The sequence below is a fragment of the Fukomys damarensis genome, unplaced genomic scaffold (genome assembly GCF_012274545.1).
Source record: "Fukomys damarensis isolate Sample0158 unplaced genomic scaffold, DMR_v1.0_HiC HiC_scaffold_36, whole genome shotgun sequence".
NCBI classification, from domain to species: Eukaryota; Metazoa; Chordata; class Mammalia; order Rodentia; family Bathyergidae; genus Fukomys; species Fukomys damarensis.
In genome coordinates, this window is record NW_022900948.1 from 35,303,836 (window position 1) to 35,313,446 (window position 9,611).

The 9,611-nt window shown below is 40.5% G+C and overlaps 1 long non-coding RNA gene across 1 annotated transcript in view; it reads right to left on the reverse strand.

The window, feature by feature from the left end:
• The window catches only part of LOC104847502, a 47,182-nt gene extending 37,786 nt beyond the window's left edge, over positions 1–9,396 (reverse strand). The window contains exon 1 of the long non-coding RNA XR_776170.2: positions 9,300–9,396. This is a non-coding gene — a long non-coding RNA (uncharacterized LOC104847502). The remainder of the gene's footprint in view (positions 1–9,299) is intronic.
• Positions 9,397–9,611: the final 215 nt, after the last annotated feature.

The following is a 9,611-nucleotide window of genomic DNA, read 5'->3' on the forward strand; positions in this document are numbered from 1 at the left end:
TAATTATGCTGTGTTTTATACAGACGACTTTTCAGAATGTAGTCTATTTTATTTACTGATTTCTTTTCTAGAGTTTTTAGGGGTATGGAGGAATTTAAGACAGTTGATGTTGTTGTTCTAATTGCTTCATGCATAGCAGCATCTTTACATAAGGCTCCCCGTCTCTTCCTTCGTCAAACAACTATTGGTTTACTACTACGAATAACACTGAAGTTCCTAGTAAATCCTTTTTCACTTACCTACATCTCAGCAACTGACCTTAAGCATCTCTTTTCCCAGGTAAAAAGCAATCAGGCATCATAAACTGAAGCTATTTTCTACACACCCTTCCCATTCTGTTCCCACATTTACAAATGGAGCTGCACCTACAGTTTCAGAGCACACGGCCCTGGGAGCCTGTACTTTTTCCCTTCTAGCCATCACTTCCACTCATTTCCTCAGGCAGACACATATTTAATGCTTACCAGCAGGCTTTCGGTCAGTGTCTCACTAGTCATTTCTGTTCTCGGGTAGTGTGCTCAGCAAAGGCTCCTGGGAACAATATTTCCTGAGTTCTTGCTTGTTGATAGCAGTTTGTCTGCAGTCTTTATACTTGAAAGTAAGTTTGGCTGGGTTTATAACATATGGCTCATATTTTGCTTTCTTGAGTATCTTAAATATGTCACTCCATTGTCTCCTGACATAAAGCATTGCTGTCAAAAAGTCTGATGACAATCGGATTTTCTATTTTAAGTGACTTGAGCCTTTTGCCTCAGAGCCAAAAAATATTTTTTAGAATGTCTCAATATTGGTCATTAGGGGTCATTTTTTCTCAAGTAGATGGCATTCCTTTGTGGTCCTTATGCGATTTTGAATTTTTTTGTTTGCTTCTAATATTAGGAACATTGATTTAAACAGCTACTTCTATGAATTTTATACTACTGCTTTGGAATTCTTGGTGAACATGATATGATATAATATGGTAAATGGTCTTTGCCTATCTTCAATTTTTGCCACTTTCTCTTGAATCTTCTTTTATCTCTTTTTTCACTTGTTGTAATGTTTAGAATTTTACTCCTTTTCACCTTATCTGATAAGGTATCATCTACTGTATTAATTAACTCTTGCAATCTTTCCAGTTTAATCCTTGTTTTAAAATGAGTTTGATTTCTTGAGTGCTAAATTTTTATTACTATTTTTCTTTTATATTTTATGATATGATTTGCTTTCACTTTCCTTTGTATTAATATTTTTGTTCATTTTTAAATTTTAATTTACAGTTACAATTTGCTCTGTGAGTGTCCTTTTATGATTTGTTTTCATTATCATATGGTAGATTGCCGATAAAAATTGCATTATCCATATTCTCACTTCTCTTTAGTAATCAATTATTATAGGACTTAATTCTTCTCTATTGCCAGTTCTTGCATGAAATTAATTTTTATTGGTACACTTTAGGTATACAATGCAGTTACATTCATCACTGGGATTTTGTACCTTTACATGACTTTTCTTGGTTCTTATTTCTTCCCCATTTCCCTGCCCACTCTTCCCTGTTTACAAGGGAAGTGCAGACTGGTGCACTCACTGTGGAAAGCAGCATGGAGATACCTCAGACGGATAGGATCAGAAGTCCCATTTGACCCAGCTATTCCCCTGCTGGGTATCTTCCCAAAAGAATTAAAAGAATCATACCACAGGGATATATGCTCACCCATGTTTATAGCGGCACAGTTTGCAGTAGCTAAAACTTTGAAACAGCCCAATTGCCCATCCACTGGAGACTGGATAAAGAAGATGTGGTTTTTCTATAAAATGGTGTACTACTCAGCCATAAGGAATGAGAAACTAGAGATATTTATACCTAAGCGGATGCACATTGAGGCCATACTGTTAAGTGAAATCAATAAGACATACATGTGTAAATATGGAATAGTTTCTCTAGTGTGATAAACTAAAAGTGTAAATAAGGATCTAACAATAGAACTGATATTGTCTAATAGAAAGAAAAGGTCTAAAGGTGTAGGGGAAGCGGGAGGAGTAGGGGAAGGTAAGAAGGGAAAAAAATTTGAGAAAATTAAATTAATTTTCTTGAGCTATTGGAGGAAGAAGTTGATCAAAACAGATTTTGTCATTTCAAGGCATTAAAGTATTGTCTTCTGTTTTGTTTTTAATAGGACATTTTTATTTTCTGAGCTATGCTTGCTTGTCTCTCCCTTTTATTTCTGTGTATTTTACCCTATTGTTCCTGCTGTGTTTAATTTGGATTGTTTCCTGCAGATTCTCACCCATATGAACTTCACCCTAGAATGAAGTTTAGCTAGATCTTTGTGAGAATTCACTGGGTCAGACTATTCTGGGCCCTGTGGACCTTTCTGGGGACAGCTGAACTGCAATGCATGTGGCAGAGTACAAAAGAGCAGAAGAAAGTGATTCTACATTCAAGTCCTTCTGCCTGCCTCCCATTGAGAACCTAGATCTCCCGCTTTTAGGGACATCAGAAACACTATTGAACTCTGCCTCCTCCCTTGAAAAATCTGATGCCATGTGATCTCAGAGTAATGGTGCATTGTCCTTGCTTGTTCATAACAGAAGATTTGGAAAATATCTTGATGAGTAAGGTTTTAGTTTTGTTTTCTTTTCTTTTTAAATAGATGCTGTCAATAAGATTCAGTGTTAATACTCTGGTTCTTTTTGTTAACGGGAGACTTAAGAAAATACAAAATCTATCTCGTCAGTGTCACCCTCTCAGAATTTGCCATATTGCCTTCTGGAGTGATCTTTAGAAGACTCGTTTACAATGACAGCCAACATATGCAATTGCCACATCTCCATGAATTATCACCGAATGTGTGTTAAAGGTCTCTGCCTCGTTTGTATTAGTCTCTGTTACATGACCTCTATAAACCTCTATAAACATCACAAGTAATGTTTCTTGAGGTTATTTTAGACAAATATGTCTTACTCAAGCCCTATTTTAATGTTGAAAACAAGCTATAAAGAGGATTTGTGTAATGACAAAAATATAAATAGACTTCTTCTGGAGGTCTATGATTTAGCAAAAAATAGGATCACCTATATGCAATGTAGCCATTGAAAGGAGATGGAAGTCTCAAGACAGAAGTCAAGGCTTACAGAGACACAAAATACCAGTTTGCATAAGACTTAACCTGAAATGAGTTCTGCTGATATATTATATATAGTTCTGACTATAGTATATATGTCTATGTTAGAATGCCTCTTAAAGCACAAGTCTCCTGTTTCATCTCCTACACTATTAAGGAAGAAGTCCTTTCTTCAGAGTTTCAGAATCAAAAGGAACATTTCAAACCTCTTCTCTTTTTACCCACACTAGATAGTCTGTCCAACAAAATACTGTAATATAGTAGAAATAATGTATAAGCTATAGGCTCTATTGCACCAAAATAAGCATTGCTCTCAGCTCCGTTTCATGACAATGCTGCTGTCTCTCTTTCCGAGCCCCTCCAGGTAAGGTGCAAAGGTGGGTCTCCGCTCAGCTCGTCGTATGCACCTGTAACCCTACTCTACGCCTTCTTGGGTCCCGTGTGTAGTTCTCACATCAAGACACACGCAGTCACACATCAGACCTGTCAAAGGATTGATGGAAAATAAGGAGTTTACCAAACATGGACAGAAACAAAGTGTGATTGCACCACACACTGCGCTTTAGGAAGACAAACTTCTTAAAATATCCCCGAGTCTTCGCCCTTTCCTGAGTTATAGAACAGTTCTCACATCAGCCCTCACCATCGCTGCCACCACCTTTGTTTGTAGTTTCTCTCTCATAGCCCTTCTGGCTGCCTCACCCCTCTTCAGATATGTTTTCTCCGATTTCCCATCCCTTCCTCATGGGAATGTATGTAGCTGTCTCTCAGCCTAGCTCCCCTGTTTTGTATCACCATTCATAGTGGTTAATTTTATGTACCAACTTGACATGGCTGAAGGATGTGCAGATAGCAAAGTAAGCATTATTCCTGGGATTGCCTGTAAGACTTTTTCCAGACAATATTAACATTTGAGTGGGTGGGCTGCTGTCGAGTAGGAGGGTCCTCCCAGTGTCAGTAGGCATTATCCACTCCAAAGAGGGCCTGCCTGACCCCCTGAGATGAAGTGTGGGTTTCATCCTTCCTTTGTCCTCCTTCCTGGTCTCAGGCTTTGCAATCCAATCTGGAATCTATAGCATCAGCTCTATGCCTTTCATGGCTTCAAACCACATCACAATTTTCCTGGGTATCCTGTTGTAGATGACAGATAATGGCACTTCTTAGCCTCCATAATTGTGCGAGTTAATACCTTACAATAAATCTTCTTGTAGAGATACAGATACATCCCACTTTTTCCTATTTCTCCAGCGAACTCTTGGTAATATACTGTTCACATCTCTCATCAGCCAATTAAATGTTCTTGCCCAGAATCTGTTCCCTTATAAAAGAAAAGAGGAAGAGAAGATTGTAAATAGCACGCAGAGCTGTTCTCAACTCAGAGTCCACAGGATTTTTATTTTTGTGGATCAGATTTTGTATAAGAGTTTGCTTCAAGATACTTGCTAGCCCTTCCTCATTAGTCAGTCAGAACAAGTGTTAAAATACATCCTTTGATTGCTATCAGTGTAGTTGGATTTTAGCTGAACTGAAGGCAGGGAATAAAACATACTGTTAATTGCTGTCATTGCAACTTTTATATTGTAACCAGATGGGCATGGAAACAAAGGGAGCCAGGAGGCACAAACAATCAGAAAGCAGAGTACCCTGATTTAGAACTATAATCCTGAGGTTCAGATCACTTTACTGGTATGAAGAGCAAAAGCAAACACGCCACAATTAATAATCAGAGAAAAGATATTGTGTGCATATGTGTACATGTGTGTGTATGTTAGAGAAAGAGAGGCAGAGATAGAGCAAGAACACACATTTGCTAAGGGGATTGTGACAGTGAGCAGCTGATGCATTTATGCAGGCATTTCTGGCCCCTATAACAAAGTACTGTACAGCAAAGTGATGGAAGTCAAAACGTCAGTGTGGGAAAGAATGGCCTGATCCTGGAAGGGAAGCAAACATTTACAAAGACACATTAGCGATGTTGTAATTACTTCCTCCCAACAATCCAACAATTCATGATTAGCCCCTTTGTGCAGATGACTAAAGTGAGGCTCAGAGAAATGAGATGATCTGCCCAAGGTTATACAATTAATAAAACTTCCTTGACTCAATCTCATGGGCTAGCCACATCCCAGAAGTGTTTGCAGGGTCCTCACTATTCATCAACAGCTCTGAATGTCAATAGAGAGCCAGGCTGGGGGTGCAAAGGGGGCCAACATGGATGCAAGCTCCCCCTGCACATCTCTCCCTACCAGCAAATGGTCCACCATGCTCTCTTCAGAGTCCACAGGGCCAAGGCTCAGCCATGCTACCTCAGCCCAGCCATCTGGCAGAAGAAAGCAAGAGGCCTGCAGGCACTTTCTCCCTAGTCAGCCTCTGCAGCCTAATCCGCTCTGTCCTAATGCTGGGAGGGAGGCCCTCCCTTCCGCCCCCACCTCCAGCCTTGCCACTGAGGAGAGCAGCACAGCTGGAAAAATAGATAGGTCTTTCTAACCCTCTCATGCGTGTGCCGTGGGGCCAGGTAGCTCTATAAATATGGTAATGGCTTCTCAAGCATGCCTGGACTGGAAATGAGATGGAGAGGCTAGAGAAAGGCTGTTTCCACCGATAACCACTGTGGCAGCCTTGCCAGAGGAGAGAGAGAGACTCTGAGCTTCAGGTCAAATTAACTCTCCCCCCAGCCTTGAGTAGCTGCCCTCTCCTTCTCCTCCTCCCTACCCTATTAATCGCCTGTACCCACCTGTTCTCTGATTACATTGATGACATCCATGGAGGGAAGACAGGAAGCAGCAGCTCGTGTTTAGTCTATTACCAAGAGGCCCAGACTTGTGATTAAAAAAAATACACCAGCAACAACACAGCTACATTGATGTGTACAATAGAGAACCAGCTTGACACTTCACTGCTGCGGTCCTACTGAGAAAATGACAGCTGCAATAAAAAGCCATGCACCTGCTCCGCCTAAACAGCCACTTGCTCCAGGTTGCTCTATCTGTAACCAGCTTTTCACCAGTTTTCCCTTTATCTAGAGTCTGGACAGCCCCAGAATCCCCAAATGCCATGTAAATATAATCTGTGGAAAATGGGAACCCGGATTCTAGAGAGACTGTAGACAGTCTTCACACTGGTCTAAACCTCGGTCTCCTTTTTCCTGTCAGATGACGTGATAATGCCTTACTTCGGGGGGTTACATGATCACGTCCGATTTGCAGTTGTTATCTCTCCTCCCTGAAAGGCTCTTTCTCATTCTTGCTCGCGTGACTGTTTTCTCTCTCAGGTAACAGCTTGTCAGAAAAATGCTTTTTGTTTGTTTGCTTTTGCAGTACTGGGCCTTCCCCCTGAGGTACTCACCCAGCCCTTTTTATCCTTTCTTTTGAGATGGAGTGTCTTTAAGTGGCTCAATGGGCCAGGCTGGTCTCAAATTTGTGATCCTCCTGACTCTACCTCCCAGGGTACTGAGACTGCAGGTGTGTGCCACTCTGCCTGGCTCACAGTGATGCCTCAACCTCATCCCAAACTGAGTTTTAATGGGTAAAACACTAACTCTGACGCAAATGTAATAGTATGCTAATCGAATGTCATTTAACTCATTAATAAGTGATGAAATTGAGAAGGTGTTACACGTCAGGCCAAAGGGAAATTTAAGGAGTAGAAACCTGTGTAGGAACTCAGCAGTGTGGAAATGAATGTACTAACATATGCAAAGCCTTGCTTCTAAATGGGAAGTCAGGAAGTAAGGGCCAGAGGAAATTAAGAGTGTCTCTAAGGGAAAAACTTCGCCTCTATGGACTGGGGTTGTCTGCATTGCTCTCAGTTTTCGTCAACACTAAGAGCTGTTTCACACCTCAAAGACAGTGAAAAGTGGTGATCACTATAGAATCATGTAGCAAGGTTCCACTAGAAGTTGTCCAGAGTTCCTTAGGAATCTGGTATTCATTTTTTTTTTTTTAGCCAATTCAAAGTTTTCTATTTTTCTTACACTTTTTTTCTGAGAAAACACACGGATGAAAAGAAAACTAATTATATGGGAACACACTCATTAAAATAGCTTAAAATTTTGCAGTACAGGACTCACCTCTGTTATTAACAAATGAATTAACATGCTATTGCAATGTTTGGAAGGAATTATATAGAACAAAAATATTTCAGAATGTCTGCAGTGACTATAATGTGAGATAAAAATATCTGTCATTTCTGTGACAACTCACAGTTATTGCTCAAACCAGCATAATTTGTTACATTTATAATGGAAAGAAGGACATTTCATATAGAAACTGGTAAAAATAAAGGAGCATTTTTCCCCATTTAAATTCCTGGATCTTCACAGTCTAAAGGAATTCATATTATGAACCTCAGAGATGAATAAAGAATTCTTTCTAACTTCTAATGTTAAGATTAGAAAGAAAATGAAAACCAATGACTTGAACTAAAAGAGGAAGAAAGATGAGAAGTGAAACCAACTGAGCGAGTTACGTATTCCTGAGGAATGTGTCCCTCGCTCTTTCATGCCCAGCAGTAGCCAAGAAATTAGAGAGCCCAACATAGGTTTAAGGACTGAAAAACAGATGCTAAGCCTGCTCCTATTTCATGGGCTGAAGTTTACAAGACCCCAGAATCTTGGGCACAAAGAAATAAGACCATTTTAAGCTACCAAAAAAATCGAAATTGTATTATTTTAGCGAGTCACACTGATGAGGTATGAAGAGATGATCAAGTCAGAGAGGTCCATGATTAAAAGAAATGGGGGATTCCACAGTGTCCTGGTAAACTCCCATTATGCAGTAGGCTGTTGGCTTAAAGTAGAAATTGCATTAAATTATAAGAAGGAAAAAATGGTTTACATCTTACACACTCACTTCAGTGGAATAAATACTGTTATTCAAATCTAAGTCTTCCTCCTCATCCCACCTCCACTTCATTAATCAAAAGTCCTTCCTCTGGGATTCAAGGGCCTTCATGTTCGGGCTCAGCGCAGTCTCCTAGGCTCTCTTCTCGCCTTTTCCATGCACGCCCCGTCAAGCCCACTGTTTCACAAGCCACTTCGCTCTCGGACACCTCCAAGGTTTAAAACGCACCATCCTCTCAGCCTCCAGCAACACCCCAACTTATTATCAACAGTTTCATCTTTACCCTGAACAAGATTTCATTTTCCTTGAGAAATATCATTTTCTCTGACTCAGAATTCTTTTTCCACCCTCCTCCTCCAGTCTACTGAATTCCCATTTATCCTTCATGACTGCACTTCTCCAGCCTAACATAGGTTTAGTATCTGAAAACTCACAGTAGGCCTGACCCTATGGCTTAGATAAGAAGGCAGAAAACTTCTTTTGTGAAACTGTCCAGTGCCCCTACCCCCAGGTATTTCTCCCATCTCTGGACCCCAAAACAAACACAACCCTCCGTACCTATAGGTTCCACATCTGTGAATTCAATCAACATGGATCAAAAATACTTGAACAAGCTTGTAGCTATTCTGAACGTGTGCAGATTTTTCTTATCGTTGCCCAAACAATATAGTATAACAACTATTTACATACCTCATATTAGGTATTATAAATAACCTACAGGTAATGTGATTTAAATTATAGGGGAGGATTTTGTATATTTTATATAAATACTACGCCATTTGTTGTGATGAGCTCGAGTGCTTAAGAGTTTTGGTTTGCTGAAGGCTCCTTTACAGTGAATGAAGGACAAGGATGGAGCCAAAGAGGAAGAGGAGGAGCACTTGGAGGAGAAGAGACACAATCATTTGTTTTACACTTATTCTGCACGAGGCATTGCATCAAGTACCAACATGATCAGGCCTCAGAACTATTAATCGACAGAGCTGAGATTTGAACATAGGCTATGACTCTAAGGCCCCACGCACTTGATGGGGACATGATAGTATCCCCTCTTTATAGTGCTTTTCTACTCTATTCATCTGTGTATCCATTGCCCTACTGTCTTAGTCACTGTCCTCATTGCTGGGACACAGCACTTAAAGAAAGAGTTCACTTTGGCTTACTTTTTAGTCCACAGTTGGTTGGCTTCAAGACAGGGCAGAATGACGGAGCTGTTCATGTCATGGCCATGGGTAAGCAGAGAGAGTGAAGGGGTCAGAGAGGAAGGGGAGTAAACCTTTCCAGGCCACGCCCCCAGTGACCTGCATCTTTTGACCAGCTTCACCTACCAATATTAACTTAGCTATTAACTCACCAGTGGACCAGTTCATTGGTGATTGTCACGCTTCACGATCCAGTCAGCTCCCCATAGACACCTGTGATCACATCAGGCTTTGGAGGCCATCTCAGTACAAACCATAACACTCTTAGCACTGAGAACAAGAACCGGTGCCTTTTATTGTGTTCCCTTAGTAACTGACAGCAAGCTTAACCAATCGGAGAACTTTTCAACAAAAACATCACAGAAGCACTCATGGATACGTGTTGGAGGATCAAGTTTTGGCTTAGCAGTTTGAGCAGCTCAGACATAGTCCCTGACCTTCTGTAATATATATATTACAGAATA